General features: G+C 40.3%; 1 protein-coding gene across 1 annotated transcript in view; it reads left to right on the top strand.

The window, feature by feature from the left end:
* Window positions 1–22,338, top strand: part of LOC124602110 (telomerase-binding protein EST1A) — a 338,716-nt gene that overhangs the window by 149,315 nt on the left and 167,063 nt on the right. The gene's annotated exons all lie outside the window — the stretch shown is intronic.

The following is a 22,338-nucleotide window of genomic DNA, read 5'->3' as shown; positions in this document are numbered from 1 at the left end:
TAGAGCAGGTGAGAAATTAAAGTAAAGGCAGTATCTTTTGAAAAAATTGAATGTAATAGAGAAATGAAGGCCAAAATTATATTACCTATGTTAGCACACCCACTGTTGTGTAATGCATTTTGAATTGCACAGAAAATGTGAGTAATCACTTGATAGTTCCCAATTCTAGTCCATGCTGAGTCATAATAAATAAGAGAACACAAACAAGATAATCCAGAGTGTCAGTGGTCAAGCAAATCCATAGAGCAGCAATCCTAAGCGTAGTCCAGTGGAAATGCAGTAAACTGTGGGGTCACCTATGTTTGGTGTAAGTGAGATAAAGATTTCAGCACAACAAGACTTGAAGAGCTGCACAGCATCCTGGTGACTGGATTCTCTCTTTGTGTTGTCAACAGTCAGGCCCGTATGACAGCGTGAAAGCACCTCTTACTGGCCGTTGGGAAGTTGTTGGTAGCAGACATCATCAGGGTATTGACCTTGATCGGATTACTTGAGGCATAGCTTATGTAATCCACACCAACACCAATGTCCAGCCTTAACAATTGTAAAGAGACCACTAAATTTGGGAATGGAGCTAAAATTATGTATTTAGTGTAATTTTTTTCCCTTAAAAGAGACCACAAAATTTGGGAATGGAGCTAAAATTATGTATTTAGTGTAATTTTTTCCCCTTAAATCCCATGTTTTGTGGTCTCTTTCCAAGTGTTAACACATTGAAGCTGACGGACGTACTTAAATACATTCACTACGTTTTAACCAAAAAATCCATGGATGTACGTCATATTTTCTTCACTTCCGGCTTATTTATTTGTGATTTAAATGCATGTTTTACGTTTGTAAGTAGTGAGACTAATTGTTTGCCTTGTCGTAAGTGCATTGTTGATAGATAGCATGCGCCAGTCTCTTGTGAATGGTACCAGTGTTACGTGAACTGCCTGCATGCTCAGAATATTGTTGAGTGTTCTTTTGTTCTGTGTCAGCTGTCATGTTGTGCTATTGTGTGCATCCTTCCCATGTGTAAAAACATATAAATAGTGAATATGTCTAACAGACATAGCTTGTTAAACTCACAGATTGAAGAACTCTCGAACGATGGCTCAGAACTTGAATAATGACTGGTGTCATTTTGATGTACTCCCTGGATTACCTCTGTTTGAAGAAATGAGTGGAATTCAGGTTCCTGTTGATACATTATCAACAGAACTAGATGGTTTGTTGTAATTTTTTGATCACAGTGTGTTTCTAAAAGTAAAGTCGGAGACAAATGTATATGCTACTGATAATATTTCTGAATTTCGCCGTCAGAACATAATCAGACCAAAAGCTTTATGGATGAAATGGAGAGCAGTGAGGATACGTGAAGTATATCAATTTTTTGCAGTTGTTTTGTATATGTGTGTTGTAAAGAAACCTAAACATAAGGATTATTGGTCTGAAGACCCTGTGATTGCTTCATCATTTGCTTCTCAGCTAATGTCAGGAGACAGATTTTTTGCCATATTCAGGACGTGAACAATAATGAGCTATGGATACGTAAACAAGAAGTAGGGCATGACCGTCTGCATAAAATAAGATCTATTTGGAATTTTTTCACAGCAAGATGCAGGAAAGTCTTTTAGCCATCATCAGAATCTGACTGTGGTTGAAGCAGTATGTCCTTTTTGAGGAAGAATTGGATTCCGTGTTTATATGAAAGACAAACCAGAGAAATATTGGATAAAACTGTCTGTTGTAAGTGATGCTCAGACAGGTTACATGTGCAATGCTGAAGTTTATATTGGAGGAAAAGGAAATGTTGAAAGTTCTATCAAATCCCTCCTGCTAGGCTATGTTCCTCTTACTTAAAAGAACAAGTGACATATGTGGACAGATTTTATACAAGTTCTGCAGTTCTTGAAGAAACTATGGGAAAGAAATACATTGGAAGTTGGAAAAATAAACATGATGTACGCATGTTGTCAACACAGCATAAGATGACTGCTTCGCATGTCAGTGTAAAATCCAGAAGTGGATATGTTGAGGTAGTAAAGCCAGATGTTGTACTAGACTACACTTTGTGTAAAACAGGTGTTGACAGAGGAGAACAGGTGATGAGTTACTATCCCTTCCTGCAAAAGACTATAAAATAGTGGAAAAGCTTTTCTTCCATATTTTTATGAGGGCAGTTGTGAATGCCAACAATGTTCACAATATCAGAATATCAAAAAAGGGTGCATTAGCAAATATTATCTGTAAATTAGCAAAGCAATTGGTTCAGAAAGGAGGAGCGGAACTAAATAAAGAGACACATTCAGCATCTGGAGTTGCAAGTGCAAACAGACTCATAGCACATCATTTTCCTGAGAAACTACCACCAACAGAAAATAAAACAAACCCAGCTAGAAGATGCAAAGTCTTTTGGGAACAAGGGAAAGCTACAGGATACCTAGTAAGGAAAGAGACCAGATACTACTGTAGGCCATGTAACTCAGGCCTGTGTGTCCCCGAGTGTTTTGAATGATTTCATTCCCCAGTGAAGTTCTCTAATTTGTAAAAATGATAAAAAAAAGTTTCACAATAAAACACTTCACCTGATGTAAATGAAGCATTTAGCATTTCCTGCTGGCAAGTGTTTTTAAATCAATAGCCTACAATTCACTACGACTTATGAAAATTTTCTCCATTCTGGGGAAAAGTAAAAATGCTGAAAAACAGTATCATTACAGTAATATCTACAAATCACTGTATAATTTATTTGTGTTAAGCATATGCATATTCATAAAGAGGAAGGATGGAAGGTTAAGCTGGTATACTGCCAAAAGGGGTAAGTGGATTAGTAAATTTATTAAGAAATTGTAAATTGTAAAAAATTTTCTCAGTATCTGGGTATTAACTGGATTGATGATCCATTAGGCTCCAATGTGTTGAGGTTAGATGATGATGAGCATTTAATGGTGAGGCTTTAACCTTGAAACTAGTTTTGACCAAATAAATAAAGTAGTTATCAACTGCAGCTGCAAAAGATTTATTTCCCAAAACGTCCAAGAGATTGCACATTTCTCAGCTTATATAAACTGGCATGAGGATGTAAATTACAAAAGTTCAGGGCACAAAAATGAAATTTGATATGGATCTCAAATAATGGCGCATACATGACAGAACGTGTTTCTGTTTCTCATTCCACAATGTGTTTGTAACCTGTGATGAGTTGAGATGCTAAACAGCAAGACTTCTGCAATAAAGAGGTAATCAAATGCAGGAAAAGTAGAAACAGTGGCTTCTGCTACTTTTATTAACTTTATCAAATGCAGTAATATTTTCTAAAATAAGATTCATCTAGATAGCTCCAGGTAATGGTTAAATCAAGTAGAAGACTTATCTTTGAATTAGAATAGTGTGCAAGTAAGTGAAGTGTTCTGTGCAGGCATTCTCAGTCTCCATGGCTGTGGCTGAGTGTTCACATGTGAAATTATGTAAGCAATTTAATGTCACGAGGTCCAAAAACGAGAAGCAGTCAAAATCTCTGAGCTGTGTGAAATCATTCGTTGATAGGAAAACACTCTCTTCGGTGTCCGCTCCAGCTACTACAAACACTTCTGTTAACACCATCTAAGTCCCTGTATAATAGAGACTGATCAGAATGTGATGGCGCAATGTTACAATGACTCTCCACTGGAGGCGGGAGTAAGTCTTCTCTTGTGACAGTGGTCAAAAACAGAAGTGCTGCTCTTGTCCTAAGCAGCCACTTATTGAGCAGCAGCATGGCAGTGACTCCTCACAACTGGCGGGGGTGTAGCTGTTTTCTCTTTCTGATTGCAATGCTGTGGAGACACGCATCATCTTTGCAGTGGTTAATTGCTGGAGCACTGATATCGTTGGTTGACGACACCGCAGTTTCAGCACTAGAGTGGAAACCTGGTCTTAGATGGATGTACCTGTATAACAAATTGTTATTGGTTAGAGCTTCACCTTTCGAATGAACATACTTCGCCTCTAATAAACGGTGTACTACTGCTTTTGTATAAAGTGCAGTAGTGTCCCATCTTGAGAGAAATGTCACAAGTAGCAACAAAAAGAACACACTTGGAAGCGATTTTCAATCATGACAGAAATGAGATAAAATTTTAATAGCAAATTGAATAAACAAAATTTCATGTGGCAATTTTTAGGAACCTATCTTAATCAAGGCAGCCACATATACAACAAATGTGGAGGTAAAAGCAAATGAAGTCCAGGATGGAAGCCCATGATGGAATAACAGTAATATGGAAGCTGTTTGGCAAAATAAAACAACAGAAACCTACGGTAGGCACATCAAAAAAGATAGATTGCAACCTACCATTAAGTTGCAGGCAGGCACAACTAAAAGACACTTTTGGCCACTGCCTCCGTCACCAAGAAAGAGAAACACATACCAGTCAGATACACAAGCAAACACACCTCATGCATACATGATCTTTAACTCCAGCATCATGGTGTGTGTTTCTCTTTTACTGATGATGACTGCAGCTGAAAGCTTTATGTAAGTGTGTTTTAATTGTACCTGTCTGCAACTTAGTGTGTCTTCTTTATGGTAAGTAGTAATCCATCTTTTTCATAAATTTTTAATGTATGAAAAGGATGGATTGCTCCTCACTACATGGAGGAGGCATTGAGTTGCAGGCAGGCCTCCAAGAACCACCTCACCCTCACCACTCCTCGCAGTCCTACATCCTGTGTGCCTCCTAAAGTTTGTTAACCCATCCACATAGGTCATCCCATACCGGTGTACCGCAGAAAAAATCTCTGCCCTTGTGGAGAAACATGTTCGCTCTATTACGCGGGTCATTACATGCCAAGTGGTCTAGAGGTTTCCGCATGACCGTCATGGATTTGGATGAAATTTTGTATGAACAGTGGAACATGTTCCCAGTGAACATTGGTATAGCTTCATGATAATTCAGTACTTCCAGATGTATAGTCATTTGTTTTGACCCCATAGCACAGCACCCATGAGTTTTTGGCAACTTTGAGGCAGATCTCTGGCAATATATTTGTGAAAGAAACAAAACTAGGTCATCTTGTACCACTTTCTGTGCTTTCTTACATGAAATGATGATGATGATGATGATGATGATGATGATGATGATGATATTATTTGCTGAGTGATTTGCATATGCATAATTTGAAGCAAAGCCAGCGGAAAAAATGATGCTTGAAAAAATGTGAAATTTAGCTTTTTACATCTCTGGAAATAATTACAGGATAAACTTCAAACTTTTCACATAATAACTTACCAATACAAGGTCTTAGAATATAAAATTTAATTCTCCTACTGCTTTCTAGTAGTTCACAAATTGAGGGCAAAATTGACAGTTTTTCTAAGAACTTAAAAAATTGCTTTTTTTGGCCTACTTATAAAAGTCTTATACAAACTCTTTAAAAATGTTTTTCTTAAAAATATCACTTTCTTACCTACCTAAAAATTTGTATTTGGTTTTGCAATGTGATAACATAAGGCCTTAAAAGGATCATCAAGGAGGAGATGCGTTGAAAATGGACCCATATTCTGCTGGTACTCATAGTAAATTCGATATATTTTATATGATCTACAGTACTTTCTGGGAAGGCAATATAAAAAGTTTTGATGACCAAGAAGTGAGATAAAGTCCGAATAACTAAAAAAAAAGGTCAAAAAAGTGTTGTCTTTAGTCATGACTCATCATGAAATAGTTAATCTGTTGTTGTTCTGTTACTCCAGAATCAACTGGCCATAAACATCACATTTTAACTGTGCATTACCAAGACAGTGGAGGTCGTGATAGTAGAAGTGTCTCATAATAGCTGCTACACATATTGTAGAAATTGCCTGTAGGTGTTACACCACTGTCATATTGTGTAAATCTGTTAAGGGTTTCTTTACAGTGGTTACAATGCTAATGATACATTTCTATAAGTGTCAATGGCCAAAGCTAGAATAGGCCTCTCTCAAGATCCTAGGCATATGTTTACATCAAGCTACCTAAATTTTTTACAGGTTTCATTAATTTTCTGTAGAAAAATTAGATTTTTCAGATATTAATATCTCAAATTATTAAAGCCACAAAAATGAGAACTTATGCTTTTTACTGGATTCGTTATTCCATTTCTTTCTTATGAAAAGAATTTTGTAGAGCAGAATTCTGTAGAGATGTCTAAAAAATGACAGAAAGGGCTACTTCAAACTATGGAAAACCCAGGATGGAACGTTAACAATACCAGAGAAGGAAATTTGCTACTCACCGTATAGCGGAGATGCTGAGTCGCAATAGGCACAATAAATAGATTCACACAATTAAAGCTTTCGGCCATTAAGGCCTTTGTCAACAGTACACACACACACACACACACACACACACACACACACACACACACACACACACAAATGCAACTTGCACACACATCAGCAGTCTGAGAGAGCTGAGACCACACTGCGAACAGCAGCACCAGTGCATGATGGGAGTGGCGACTGGGTGGGGGTAAGGAGGAGGCTGTGGTGAGGAGAGGGAGGGATGGTATGGTGGGAGTGGCGGACAGTGAAGTATTGCAGTTTAGACGGAGGGCAGGAGAGAAGGTACGGAGAGGGGGGGGGGGGGGGTTGGTAAGTAGCGGAAAGGAGATAAATAAAAGAAATTAAAAGACTGGGTGTGACGGTGAAGTGACGGCAGTGTAGTGCTGGAATGGGAACAGGAAGACAGGAAGGTGGCTGGATGGATGAGGACAGTGACTAACAAAGGTTGAGGCCAGGAGGGTTATGGGAACATAGGTTGTATTGCAGGGAAAGTTCCCACCTGCGCAATTCAGAAAAGCTGGTGTTGGTGGGAAGGATCCATATGGCACAGGCTGTGAAGCAGTAATTAAGACAAGGGATATCATGTTTGGCAGCATGTTCAGCAACAGGGTGGTCCACTTGTTTCTTGGCCACAGTTTGTCAGTGGCCGTTCGTGCGGACAGACAGCTTGTTGGTTGTCATGCCTACATAGAATGCAGCACAGAGGTTGCAGCTTAGCTTGTAAATCACATGAATGGTTTCACAGGGAGCCCTGCCTTTGATGGGATAGGTGATGTTAGTGACCGGACTGGAGTAGGGGTGGTAGGAGGATGGTATGGGACAGGTCTTGCATCTAGGTCTGTTACAGGGGTATGAGCCATGATGTAAGGGATTGGGAGCAGGTGTTGTGTAAGGATGGACGAGTATATTGTGTAGGTTTGGTGGATGGCAGAATACCACGGTAGGAGGGGTGGGAATGATAGTGGGCAGGACATTTCATATTTAATGGCATGACGAGAGGTAATTGAAACCCTGCCGGAGAATGTAATTCAGTTGCTTCAGTCCCGGATGGTACTGAGTTACGAGGGGAATGCTCCTCTGTGGCCGGACTGTGGGACTTTGGGAGGTGGTGGGAGACTGTAAAGATAATGGGTGATCCACCCCTCCACCCCCACTGCTTCCAAACCACCCCCTGTTAACTTTCCAGAGTTTCTTAACCTCGAACCTTGCCTCAACATCATTCCCCAAATCCCTCTGCATGCAAACTAACCTTACATCCACAGAAAGAACCATAGTCTACCATTTAAAAACTGATCCCGACCTTATAATCCTACCTGCTGACAAAGACTCCACCACCATTGTTTTGAATCGCAAGGATTATGTGGCAAAAGGTCTCCAGCTGTCAGATACTTCCACCTGCAAACCATGCCACAGTGATCCCATTCCAGTAATCCAGCAGGATCTCCAGTCACTGCTCAAATCCTTAGGCCCATCCCAGAACCTCTCCCCAGAGTCCATCTCTCTACTTACCCTTACCTCTCCCCGTCCTCCGACCTGGCCGTGCGGTTAAAGGCGCTGCAGTCTGGAACCGCAAGACCGCTACGGTCGCAGGTTCGAATCCTGCCTCGGGCATGGATGTTTGTGATGTCCTTAGGTTAGTTAGGTTTAACTAGTTCTAAGTTCTAGGGGACTAATGACCTCAGCAGTTGAGTCCCATAGTGCTCAGAGCCATTTGAACCGTCCTCCGACCTTCTACATGCTTCCTAAAGTCCATAAACCCAACCACCCTGGATGTCCCATTGTGGCCGGTTACTGTGCCCCCACTGAGAGGATCTCTGCTCTCATAGACAAACACCTTCAACCTACTACCCAGATCCTATCCTCCTATATAAAAGATACCAACCATTTCCTTGACCGACTCTCCACAGTTCCTGTCCCTTTACCACACGGTGCCCTGCTCGTCACTATTGATGCCACCTCCCTGTACACTAACATTCCTAGTGCCCATGGCCTTACTGCTGTCAAACACTACCTTTCCAGACGCCCTATGGATTCCAAACCAACAACCTCCTTTCTAGTCTCCATGAACAACTATGTCCTCACCCACAATTACTTCTCCTTTGAAGGCATTATCTACAAACAAATACACGGTACAGCTATGGACACCCACATGGCATCATCATATGCTAACCTGTTCATGGGCCATCTAGAGGAATCCTTCCTAAAAACCCAGAATCCTAAACCCCTCACCTGGTTCAGATTCACTGATGACATCTTTGCTATCTGGATTGAAGGTGAAGGACACCTTATTCACATTCCTCCAGAACCTCAACTACGTCTCCCTCATTTGCTTCACCTAGTCCTACTCGACCCAACAAGCCACCTTCCTAGATGTTGACCTTCACCTCAGATATTGCCACATCAGTACCTCCGTCCATATCAAACCTACTAACCACCAACAATACCTCCACTTCAATAGCTGCCACCCATTCTACACGAAGAAGTCCCTAGCCATCCGTGGTCGTCGCATCTGCAGTGACGAGCAGTCCCTCTTAAAATATATCGAGGGTCTCACTGAACCCTTCACTGACCGTAATTATCCTCCCATCCTTGTACAAAAACAAATCTCCAGCACCTTATCTTCCCCTTCTCCCACCACCTCCCGAAGTTTCACAGTCCAGCCACAGAGGGGCATTCCCCTCGTAACTCAGTACCATCTGGGACTGGAGCAACTGAATTACATTCTCCACCAGGGTTTTGATTACCTCTCGTCATGCCCTGAAATGAGAAATGTCCTACCCACTATCCTTCCCACCCCTCCTACTGTGGTATTCCGCCGTCCACCAAACCTACACTATATACTCGTCCATCCTTACACAACCCCTGCTCCCAATCCCTTACATCATGGCTCATACCCCTGTAATAGACCTAGATGCAAGACCTGTCCCATACGTCTTCCCACAACCACCCCAGTCGAGTCACAAACATCACCTATCCCATCAAAGGCAGGGCTACCTGTGAAACCAGTCATGTGATTTACAAGCTAAGCTGCAACCTCTGTGCTGCATTCTATGTAGGCATGACAACCAACAAGCTGTGTGTCCGCACGAACGGCCACCGACAAACATGCTGCCAAACATGATATCCCTTGTCTTAATTACTGCTTCACAGCCTGTGCCGTATGGACCTTCCCACCAACACCAGCTTTTCTGAATGGCACAGGTGGGAACTTTCCCTGCAATACATCCTATGTTCCAGTAACCCTCCTGGCCTCAACCTTTGTTAGTCACTGTCCTCACCCATCCAGCCCCCTTCCTGTTCCCATTCCAGCAGAACACTGCCGTCACTTCACTGCCACACCCAGTCTTTTAATTTCTTTTATTTCTCTCCTTTCCTCTACTTACACCCCCTCCGCACCTTCTCTCCTGCCCTCCATCTAAACTGCAACACTTCACTGTCCGCAGTACTAAATAATTCTAGGACATAATAAAAATGCCAATGGATTGTGGGCCCATTTTCACATAATAAAAAAGTCAAATTTGAGTGCCAACAGAAAATGGGGCCATTTTCAATGCGTATTCACCTTCTTGTTGTTTTTTACGGCCTTATACACTCACAGCTACACTATTGGGTCGAACAAATAAATCCATGTTTTTATGTTCCCGTATCCTGCTTTCTACATTCAGTTTTGTCAGTATCAACAGAAGTTCTATTCTCTCAATGCAATGCTTTCCCGTGATTAACAATATCCTGTTACAACTTTACCCACATTTTAAGTTTTCTTTGACGTTACCACGACCTGCTTTTCAAAGAGATTTCTGCAAAAAGTGCATAGTGTTCCTGGTCAAAGTCAGCCTTGGAACACAGCAGAAAACTCAAGACTATATGTAAAGGTATTGATCATATAAAATAGAGTTAGCGCAATGAGCAAGATTTTCATTGCAGGTGTGTTGGGTCATGACTGCCTGTATTGTATGTTCACAGTGTTTGGAAGGGTGGGAAAGGAAGCTGAGTCACTTCCGCAATCATAACCACGATCTGAAGATAATAACTCTAGTAGCAACCTTTCTTCTGCTCATTGTGTTGCATTACAACAGCTTTAATTTAATTTCAGTCATTTATACAAATAAACATCACTTTTGAAGTTGGCCATCTGTATTACGGGCTTTCACGAATTGTTACTTCTGCATGGACATGTTGTAGTGCTAGTTCCCACCTGCAGAATTCTGAGAAACTTGCATCTGGGGGAAGAATCCAGATGTCGTGTGTTGTGAAACGGGCACTGATGTCACGACTGTCATGTTATAACGTTACAACATGTCCTTGGTTCTCGCCACCCACCTGGCCTTAATTTACGTTAATTCCTTCTGTCTCTGAATTTCTTCACAGTAACTACTCCATTTTAGTTCTCTACAGCTTTATTTTCTGACCTGTCTTATTTTTCACTGTCTCCCTCCCACCTCTGTCACGTACGATGCACTTAGCACTTCATTTTTATTATTTCTTGCATGATGTTTTAGCAGCAATCTCTGTCTTGCATATTACCCTGTCCCCCACCTTTTAGCTCTCACGTTTGCAAATCTTATCCAGTGCAGTCCCCACCAATCAGTCTTTCCTTCTCATCCTGTCCAGTAAATCTCCCCTGACCCATGGTTCCGGGCGACTTTTGTGAAATCTACCCCTTTTCCTAAACCTCTCCAGCCCTTTTCCTCCCCCCTCTTCCTTCCCCTTCAACCATTCTGCCAGAAGAAGAAGCTACTGGCTCCAAAAGCTTGTATATGAAAAATTTTATTGTAATCAAATAGGAAACTTATAATAACATATTTCGACATAGTCTCCTTGCATTTCAACACACTTGGTCCATTGCTATACAAGCTTCCTCATGACCTCATAAAAGAAGGTTCTTGGTTGAGCTGCGAGCCAGGAATGCACCACTTTTGTCACTGCTTCGTCTGAGGCAAATCGAAGGCCCCTTAATGCCTGTTTGAGTGGACCAAACAAGTGATAGTCAGAAGGGGCAAGATTGGGACTGTAGGATGATCCAGTACTACAAATTGGAGTTCTGGAGCATTTCAGCTGTGTGGGCAGCAGTATGCAGACAGGCATTGTCATGCAACAACACAACCCATTTTGACAGCAATCCTTGGCGTTTGCTTCGAATTGCAGTCTTTAACCTGGCAGTAAGCATCTCACTGTAACGTACACTGTTTATTGTTGTGCATCTTTCTCCATAATGTTCTAATACTGGACCTTGTGCGTCACAGAAAACCGTAAGCATGTTTTCCTGCGGATGGTTGGGTCTTAAACTTTTTCTTGCACGGTGAATTTGGATATTTCTATTCCATACTATACCATTTACTCTCCGAAATGGGTAAGGATGAAAAGTTGCTTGGAACTGTAGTATAAAGGAGACCAACATTTCAAATTCATTGATCCTGCATTGGAACATTACTGGCTAGCTTAGAAACATTTATTTGCTGTATCTGAACTTCTATCGTTTCATAGTTTATATATTTGGAACAGGCTCATTCAAAAATACGGGTTTTCAACTGTTCTATATTCTATACGTCTTTGTAATAATTGTATGAACCTGCTGTCTTGATAATGTTTAGTTCTTTATGAAATAAAGTGTGGAAAATTACATTCTTTGGCTTCTAATTTGGTTTCTGAACAACACATTTCATGTCTAAAGACTAAGGAAGTGTTTAAGTTTCTTCATTTATACAACAGGTTGCTTTACAATTCCATTACAAACTTCTAGCAATTATAGAGGAGACTGAGAGTAGATAATACTGAGTCATTCCATGTCAAGTCATCCGGCCATGACACCCATTATCTAGTTGTGAACTGAGATTTTGTGTACTGCTTTTGTATCTAATATCATGAACTTTCGCCAATTTTTATTGCTTTACATACATTCTGTTGGTAGCAATTGCTGAAAGTTTGATGCAAAGCATTACTTCAGAGCAAACTGTAAAAATGTGAAAATTGGCTGTAGTTTTTAAACAACAAATGGTATGCGAACAGTTTTTTCCCTGTATATCCTTTTGGACATTTAGTTTCTGAAAAGGTTAGAATTGTGCAATTAAATTTTTGTTAATTAATCATATTTAATTTTTTGTTAAATCAGAAAAAAATATTTTGGATAATTGAAATCTGTATCACAGCTCAGCCTTTTTGCTCCAGTCTTGGTTGGTGATATTGGTACAGTGTGATGCATAGATTGTGTACCAGTAATTGTTTTTGCACTTGTGAAGCACTGAGATAGATAATGTCTGATTTGTACCATTTCATCTTTTGAAACAAAGGGAACTGAAATGCCTTGCAGGTTCTCGTGACAGAATTCAAATACTCGTGAAACTGGAAGTATTTGATCTTTATAAACTCTTTGCAAACTTGTTTTTGTGACAAGTCTTTTAACAGTGCCAGCAGTACCATCACAGGGAAATTTTCCATGGTCGGTAGCAAAAAAGTACCAGCTGCACTTTATGTTGAAGTCGTGTTCATGGTAGCAGATATTTCTGAAATTCTTACACCCGTCAATCAAATATTCAACATATGCGAGATGAATTTCTGGAAATTCACACTTTAAAAAAAAAATCAGTGCAGTTTTCTGAGTCTGGTACACCAAGGCAACATCATGTTCTAGATCATCAGAAAAAATACAAATACTTTTTGCATGCAACTGTTTGTCCTTTTTGTAATATATACAGACACTGTGAAGAGTGCAGCTGCCATTGCTCCCATGGTACCCCTGTACTTCATTTTGAACAACAAAATTGAGATTTTCACTGAAATCCATTAAAATTAACACTGATCTGTTATCAAGTGTTTCCTTCTTCATTTTCAGATAATCAGATTGTGATTAAGAAATAAGAGTTTGAAGTAAGTTTCTCAATTTTCTAATCACAGAATTCCGATAGAGAAGTGATTTTAAAATTTAATGTCATTCTATCAGTTGATGCCCATTGACTGTACTGAACCATCTTATCAGGACCATCATCTTCTACTTAATTTTCTAAGTGGGTTTGAAGCAGTGAACTTGTGGGTCATTTTTCACACGGACGAAGCATACAGGCTTGGTTATTTATATCACATGTTATTATTTTAAATAGCTCTTGGTATGTTTCTTTAATTGAAATGGAATTTAGAAGCAATTTAATGTTTTGGTGGTAAATGCACACACATACGGTATGTGTTCCCGATGACCCTGCAAGTATACACTGTTCTGGTCGAATAGAAGCAATTTTTGAGAATCCTACATTGTCTTCAGGATATTTTTTATAGAGAGAATACACTTCAGTTAAATTACTTAAAATAAGACTGTTTTGTTCATAGGTATTTTTTGCTGGGGCTCACTTTTTCTTTTTTCCCAGGCATTATTCTTGTGTTTTTGTCACCCAAATAAAAACTCTTTACTTTTGGCACTGCATCATGTGGCATTGTCTTTCCTCTTTTCTGCTCAGCCATCAATAAAATACCCTTCTCCATTAAAAGAGCTCTTGCTTGTCGTTCCAAATATTCGTAAACTTGAAATTTGGAACTGACTTTCTGTCGAGACCAAGTTGGTGGCACAAGAGTAAGTAACTGAATTTTTCGCGATTATTTGCATATTCAATTTTCTGATTGATTTTGTCCATGAGTTCATCATGATGTTTTGCCTTTTCTTCCAGTTCTGTTAAATCATGGTCAGGGATAGTGCTTGCATCAGCAGCCAGCTCAACTTGATGTGTGTGTGAATGTATAGTTTCCAGAGCCCCAGCTGCTGATTTCAATTTTCGTTTGGTTGATGCATACCGACTATGCCGAGCAACTGAATTTTTCAGGAGTCTGCACCTTCACGTTACTGTCATTTTGTATAGTCTGGTGATGAGTCGTCACTTGCTAGTTTTTCGTTAATAAGTTTGTTACAGATTGGGCACATTTTCTCCCAGGAATAACACTAAAGCCTCTCATTTTCAAGGTCTTTGCCTTTTCTAAACTAATTTTACACAATCCAGTTGAAACAGATCATTTATGGTGCTTGAAGGGATCACAACAAATTTTCTTATGCGGAGAGAATCTGTGCAGGTACCTGTCTTTGTGTTTAACACACACACATGAAACACTTAAATCACAGTATGAATGTCTGTTGCTTTGCTGTAATAAAAGTTCTTGTTCTTCACTGATCAGTTCATTCACACAAGTCAGGGCATTATCACATCCATCTTGCAGATACTGTCCAAGAAAACACTGCTTACTTGTATTTTCCATACTACTTCAGTCATAAAACCAATATTTGTCATATATAATTCAAAAGATGGTTGGTGTAACCAGAGTAATTAAATAATGAAAAATCATTCTATCCCATTGTTCCAGTACGAAAGTATATCACATTATTATTGTAACATTACAAGACTTACTTTTGTTGTGGAATGAATATTAAAAAACTGAAACAGTTGAATTTTTAACCAATAATTGACTCTGGGTTCAGCTCAGCACAAGAAATCAGAACTGCATGCTCAGTGAACACATGAATCAAAACAAAGGAACTGGATGATGCAATACATGTAGTGGCAATAAAACAGTGTTCTCAGATATGATTTGTTCCTAGGGAAATCCAGTGTAACGAACTTAAGCAATTTTGTGATGACTTTGTAAGCATGAATTAGCAACTTCAATATTTCTTTTACAATATTGTTGTTTTTCACCCTTCCCATTCTTTCTACAAACTGAGACATAATGCAATATTTATAATGTTATAAATTTTTCAAAGCTGTGTATGAGGGGGCAGTACCTTAAAAAAATATAATGCCCATGCATGGATTTTGTTGAAAAGAAATTATTTACATTTTTTCAGAGATGCAGGTCATGGGTATTCACTACAAGAAGCATGACTATAAAAATATAAACCTTTCTCTACCAAAAAAAGCTTCCACTGCAACAACTGTGGGAACCATTGCATTTTTAAATTATAAAGTATCTCGTCTATGAAAGCCTGAATTCCTGAATCTATACAACTTCTTTCTGTCGTAAGTGAAGAAGTAATTGACCTGCAACATTTACACATTGGAAATGTGAATATATCTAGGTCAACTTCCACTACCCAAAATTTCAAGGATTTGCGTGGCGATGGGTGTCATTTCCTAAAACTACTGGATGATTTGACGTGGAATGACCTGTACTTTGAGCTGGAACCCATGTCCCTGAGGGAACCTACCGTTTCAGTGCTGCAACCATTTGAAGTGGAAGTAATGAGACAACTTTTTAGAAGTAATTTATTAGGCGTGACCCAGTGCATCACTTCTTTTACAATTCCACTCATTTACAACCAAAAAAACAAAAATAAAACTTTATTGATTTTCACAAATGCTGTTGTTTACACTTAAACCGTTTCTGTCCTTTTCAAAGAAGGGTTAGCCTTCTTATCCAAGTATCTCCAAATTTAATGAAGTGTAATCATCTCCTCTTGCTCTCACCATATCACCTTAATTTGTAATTGTAACTGTTGAATTTACATCTTTGTCACTGTTACTCATTTCATTCCCTGTCCCATAAATACAATTTCTTTTCCCTGTGTGGCACCCAGAAAAATGCTCCTGAACATCAGTGTCAATGCCACACTGATCCAGCCATCTGAGGAAAAAATTTAACAAAAGTTTAAGGAAAAGATAAATTGCTATTTACCATAAAGGTGACAACATTAAGTAGCACACAGGCACAATTAAGACACTTGAACATAAGCTTTTGGCCACAGCCTTAATCAGAAAAAGAAACACACACACACACACACACACACACACACACACACACAAATATTCATATACACAAGCAAGCATGCCTTACACACACGACTGTCATCTCCAGCAGCTTGGATGAGAATGCACCCGTCATATGGAACGGAAGCAGTAGTCTGTAAGGGGCGGGGAAGGGTAAGGGATAGCAGTCTATGTTTGGTGGTGGGGGGGTGTGTGTGTGTGTGGGGGGGGGGGGGGTAGTGCTGTCAAGCTGAGTGTGCAGGGAATAGACTGCCAACAGGTGCAGCGACGAGAGGCTGTTGGGCAGCGAGTTGGAGAGGGGAGAAATGGGGCAAAAGGAATGTATCGGGGAAAGATGGGTGGGTTCATTGGCAGAGGGCAGCACACGAAGAGGGCGGGAGATGAGAATAGAAATGAGGTGATAGGACAAGAGGGTATGAAAACTGTTAGCTGGAGGGTAGCAACAGTATGTTTCCTTAGTTTGAGGCCAGGATAATTTCGGGAACAGCGAATGTGTTGTAAAGATGGCTCCCATCTGCACAGTTCAGAAAACCCAATATAAAAAGCTGAGCTGGTATATGACATGGCTGCTTACGGGGTAAGATAAGCCCGTGACAGGATTGGAATAGGAAGTGCTGGATGAATGGATTGGGCACGTCTTGCACCTTTGTCTTATACAAGGATATGATGCCTCTGGCAAGTTGTTGGGATTGGGAGTGGCATAAGGACGGACTAGGATGTTGTAGAGGTAGAGTGGGCGATGGTACACCAATTTAGAAGCGGTGGGAAGCATCTTGGGTAGGATGTGTCTCATTTCAGATGCGATGATAGGTGGTCATTGCAGTAAAGAATTTGTTAATATCTATTGAGGTTATCATAGACTGCAATTGTGAATTATCTGGGTGAAGTTTGCCCTAGACAAATATGTTCTGAGTAAGGTCTTAAGGGGTGGAAAAGAGCCACGATGTTTAAATAGCTGTCTTAGAAACCTGGTATGTAAACAAACAGAATGTCTTCTCAGATTCAAGAGAAGAAATAACATATCTGACAGACAAAAGCTGAGCGAAGTGAAAATAAGTGTAAGGAGAGCAATGAGAGAACCATTCAGTGACTCTGAAAGTAAAATCTTGTCGACCGATCTGAATAAAAAATTAAGATGTTATGGCCATATGTAAAATCAGTTCCCATACTGCCACAGAAACAGAAGATAACAGAGAGAAGGCCGAAATACTGAATTTAGGGCTTCCGAAATTGTTTCACTGCAGAACATTGTAACATAGTCCCTCCTTTCGATTGTTGTACAAACCTCAGAAAGGCAGATATTGAGATAACCAATCGTAGTATAGAAAAACAACTATGATAGCTTAGTAGTTGAAAGGTTTCAGGACTGGATGAGATACCTATAAGACTATACAGAGATTATGCAAAAGAACTTGCTCCATTTCTAGCAGTAATTTATCATAGATCGCTTGAGTAATACAGGGCATCTAGCGAGTGGAAGAAAGCACAGGTCATTCCCATTTTTAAGAAGGCCCATAGGACAGATGGTCACAAATTGTAGACTTATTCATTGACATCAATCTGTTGTAGATTATGGAACCTGCTTTATGCTCAAGAATTAAGATATTTTTGGAGAATAAAAATCTCCTCTTTAAAAATCAACATGGATTCCGCAAAAAGAGATCCTGTGACACTCAGTCTGTTCCTCCGTGACATTCACGCATTTTAGACAACTGCACTCAGATTGATGCCCGGTTCCTTGACTTCAGGAAGGCATTTGATACCATCCCACACTCTCATTTAGTGGAAAAAAAGAGAGCTTATCAAGTAATGGATCAGATTTATGACTGGATTCAAGACTCTCTTGCTGATATAACTCAATATATGTGTCTTAACAAAACAAAATCGATAGATGTAATTTCCAGACTACTCCAAGGATGTGTGATAGGACCATTACTGTTTACAATATATATAAATGATCTAGTAGAAAGTGTCGGATGTTCTTTAAGGCTCTTCACCAATGATGCAGTTGTCTTTTACGAAGTAGCAACACCAGAAGATAGTAACAATTTGGAGAATGACCTCCACAGAATGGATGATTGATGCAGGCTCTGGCAGTTGACCCTAAACATAAATAAATGTGCATCCATAGGAAAAGAAATCTTCTACAGTTCAGCTACACTATTGATGACTAACCACTGGAAACAGTATCTACTGTAAAGTACCTGGCAGTAACTATCCAGAACGACATCAAGTGGAATGACCACATAAAACAAATAGTAGGAAAAGCAGATTCCAGACTCAGATCCATAGGAAGAATTTTAAGGAAATGTAAGTCATCCTGGAAACGGCTTATAAAGCGCTTGTTTGACTGGTTCCAGAGTATTATTCATCTTTCTGGGATCCATACCAGATAGGATTGACAGAAGAGAGGGAGAAGATCCAACAAATATCAGCATGTTTCATCACAGGGTCATTTAGGTGGTGTGAGAGCATTATGGAGATGCTTGCCAAACTCCATTGGCGGACATTACAAGAGAGTGATTGTGCATCACTGAGAGATTTGCTATTGAAATTTCAAGAGAGCAATTTCCAGGAAGAGTCAAAACATATTACTTCCCCCACATAGTCTGACGTAATGGCCATGAGATGAAAATTCAAGATGTTAGAGCCAACAGTCATTCTTCCCAAATACTATTCGTGAGTGGGACAGGGTTGGAGAGCTCAATCAATGGTTCAAAATGCACTGGCATACACAATTCGGTGGCTTGTAGAGCATGTTCTCACGACTATATCCATTAATAAAATATTTTTGGGTCCCAAGCCACATCAGCTGGTTAACTGCCCACGAGCTTTTGTCAGAGATCTCCTCTTCCATTGTCAAGTGGTTGACTTATTTGAATGCGGCTGCTGTGCTTATGTGGCTGCGCCACTTGTGTAGTGGTTTAGTTGTTCCAGTTTGGGGCGCTATTGGCTGGTTCGTGGAGCTAGTTGGAGGATTTGGGGCGTGAGACGAAATGGCATAGGAGATCTGTTTGCAGACTAGGTCTTCTGGATAGTGCCTGTCTGTAAAGGTTGTGGTGTGACCCGCAGCATACTGGGAAAGTGAATTCTTGTTACTTCAGATATGCCATTCCCAGGTGGCCAGGCTGTATGAGAGTGATTTTTTGATGTGAAAGGGATAACAGCGCCAGAGATGCAGGTGCTGTTGATGGTTGTTGGGTTTAATGTGGACGGAGGTGCAGATGGAGCCATCACGGAGGAGGAGGTCAGCATCCAAGGAGGTTGCACAGTGTGTTGAGGAGGATCAGGTGAAGCGGATGGGAGAGATGATGTTGAGTTTGTGAAGTAATGAAGATAGGATGTCTTGGCCCAGAGTCTGGATTATGAAGATATAAATGAGTCTGAACCAACTAGGGTTTGGCATTTTGGGAAGCTAGGAAGATCTTCTATAGATGGCCCATAAACCTGTTAACATAGGAGAGTGCCACGTGAATACCAGTGGCTGTGCGCACAGATTTGTTTGTATACCTTTCCTTCAAAGGGAAGGGAAGTAGTTGTGAGTTAGGATAAAGTTAGTAAGGTCTATGAGGAATAAGGTAGTGAGTTTGGAGTTTGAAGGATGTTGGGGAAGTTAGTTTTCAAGAGCATTAAGACCTAGATCATGAGGGATGTTGTTTGATAGGGAGGTGGTGTCAACAGTGACGAGCTGGGATCTAGGAGTAAAGAAAGGGGTGGTAATGGTGGAGAGTTGGTGAAGGAAATGATTGGTATCTTTGACATTGAAGGCTAGAGTACAGGCAGTTGTTTGGAGGGGATGGTCAATGAGGGCCGAAACTGTTTCAGTGGGGAAACAGTATCCAGCCAAAATGTAACGTCCATGGTTATTGGGTTTGTGGATTTTAGGGAGAATGTAGAAGGTGGGTGCACAGGGTGTCGTAGGAGCCAGGGAAGTTGTTGTGGCAATAGCTAAGGCTTTAAGCAGAGATTGGGGGTTGTGTTGAACTTCTAGGATGGGAACACACACACACACACACACACACACACACACACACACACACACGTGAGTAATCACAGGAAGCTTTATTCACTTCCCATCTGCTGCAATGCAAACCTCACTCATTAACGATAGCATTTGTAATTCTTACATTACAAATTAGGAAGGTTGGTTGTAATCATTTCTGCTGCATTATTCAACACATTGATCTTCACTTATACCACTTTATCTTGGACAATAAACATTAGCTCTTTTTGAGTTACCATCTCTTTTTTCATAGGTAATCTTCTTCTGTTTCTTGCATTTCTTTTAATTTTAGGTGTAATTGCAAATCAAGTTTTTAATTATGACTATTATTGAACATACATTTTCCACTATCAGAATCTACAATATAAAGAACAAATCAGTATTACTGTCTTAAAATCTTTAAAACATTTTGTCAGATCTACTTATAAGTGACTATGTCTAAAATATATAAAAAATGTGTGTAATATATCAGTCACTATTCTCTCCTATTTTGTCAGGTCTAGTGTCTGGTAGGTACAACCCAGTATAGAATGGTCTCTTTTAGTCTGACTTGAACTGCCAGTTACGAGCCAGCTATTTCTTCAAACAATTTAAATACACTTCCCTATCTTTCAGCTGTGCATCCCATCCTCACTGCTAGAATCATCACTGGTTTTACTCTAGCTTCTAAAGTTAACTGTAGAGCTACAATTCTAACCAACTTTTTGTTCTTCACCAGGTTCTCCAGAAGTGCACTTTTGTTCCAGTGTTGCTTCATGTAGTCCACAATGAGACACTGCTACATGAATGGGGTGTCAAATTTAATAAACATTGACTTCACTGCCCATTCTCTGGTTCAAGGCCAGTACGAGGTGCATTCAAGTTCTAAGGCCTCCGATTTTTTTTTTTCTAACTAACTACTCTCACCCGAAATCGATGAGACTGGCGTTACTTCTCGACGTAATCGCCCTGCAGACGTACACATTTTTCACAACGCTGACGCCATGATTCCATGGCAGCAGCGAAGGCTTCTTTAGGAGTCTGTTTTGACCACTGTAAAAGTGCTGAGGCAATAGCAGAACGGCTGGTGAATGAATGTGCGGCCACGGAGAGTGTCTTTCATTGTTGGAAAAATCCAAAAGTCACTAGGAGCCAGGTCAGGTGAGTAGGGAGCATGAGGAATCACTTCAAAGTTGTTATCACAAAGAAACTGTTGCGTAACGTTAGCTCAATGTGTGGGTGCGTTGTCTTGGTGAAACAGCACACGCGCAGCCCTTCCCGGACGTTTTTGTTGCAGTGCGGGAAGGAATTTGTTCTTCAAAACGTTTTCGTAGGATGCACCTGTTACCGTAGTGCCCTTTGGAACGCAATGGGTAAGGATTATGCCCTCGTTGTCCCAGAACATAGACACCATCATTTTTTCAGCACTGGCGGTTATCCAAAATTTTTTTGGTGGTGGTGAATCTGTGTGCTTCCATTGAGCTGACTGGCGCTTTGTTTCTGGATTGAAAAATGGTATCCACGTCTCATCCATTTTCACAACCGACGAAAAGAAAGTCCCATTCCTGCTGTCGTTGCGCGTCAACATTGCTTGGCAACATGCCACACGGGCAGCCATGTGGTCATCCGTCAGCATTCGTGGCACCCACCTGGATGACACTTTTCGCATTTTCAGGTCGTCATGCAGGATTGTGTGCACAGAACCCACAGAAATGCCAACTCTGGAGGCGATCTGTTCAACAGTCATTCGGCGAGCCCCCAAAACAATTCTCTCCACTTTCTCGATCATGTCGTCAGACTGGCTTGTGCGAGCCCGAGGTTGTTTCGATTTGTTGTCACACGATGTTCTGCCTTCATTAAACTGTCGCACCCACGAATGCACTTTCGACACATCCATAACTCCATCACCACATGTCTCCTTCAACTGTCGATGAATTTCAATTGGTTTCACACCACGCAAATTCAGAAAACGAATGATTGCACGCTGTTCAAGTAAGGAAAACGTCGCCATTTTCTCATTCTCGCCGCTGGTGGTAAAATTCCATCTGCTTTACGGTGCTGCCATCTTTGGGACGTATTGACAATGAACACGGCCTCATTTTAAAACAATGTGCATGTTTCTATCTCTTTCCAGTCCGGAGAAAAAAAATCGGAGGCCTTAGAACTTGAATGCACCTTGTCTAACTAGAAAAAAACTGTATTCAAATTTTTAATAGTTATCTTAAAATATTTCACAAAATAAATGAAAAAAATAAAATCTTCAAATCAATAAAGAAAAAAAATTGTTGAGGTCCACACACTCAAAACTTCACTGTGAATTGTTGTAAAAT

The sequence above is a fragment of the Schistocerca americana genome, chromosome 1 (assembly GCF_021461395.2).
Source record: "Schistocerca americana isolate TAMUIC-IGC-003095 chromosome 1, iqSchAmer2.1, whole genome shotgun sequence".
NCBI lineage: Eukaryota > Metazoa > Arthropoda > Insecta > Orthoptera > Acrididae > Schistocerca > Schistocerca americana.
This window is presented reverse-complemented; position numbering and strand designations above follow the sequence as displayed.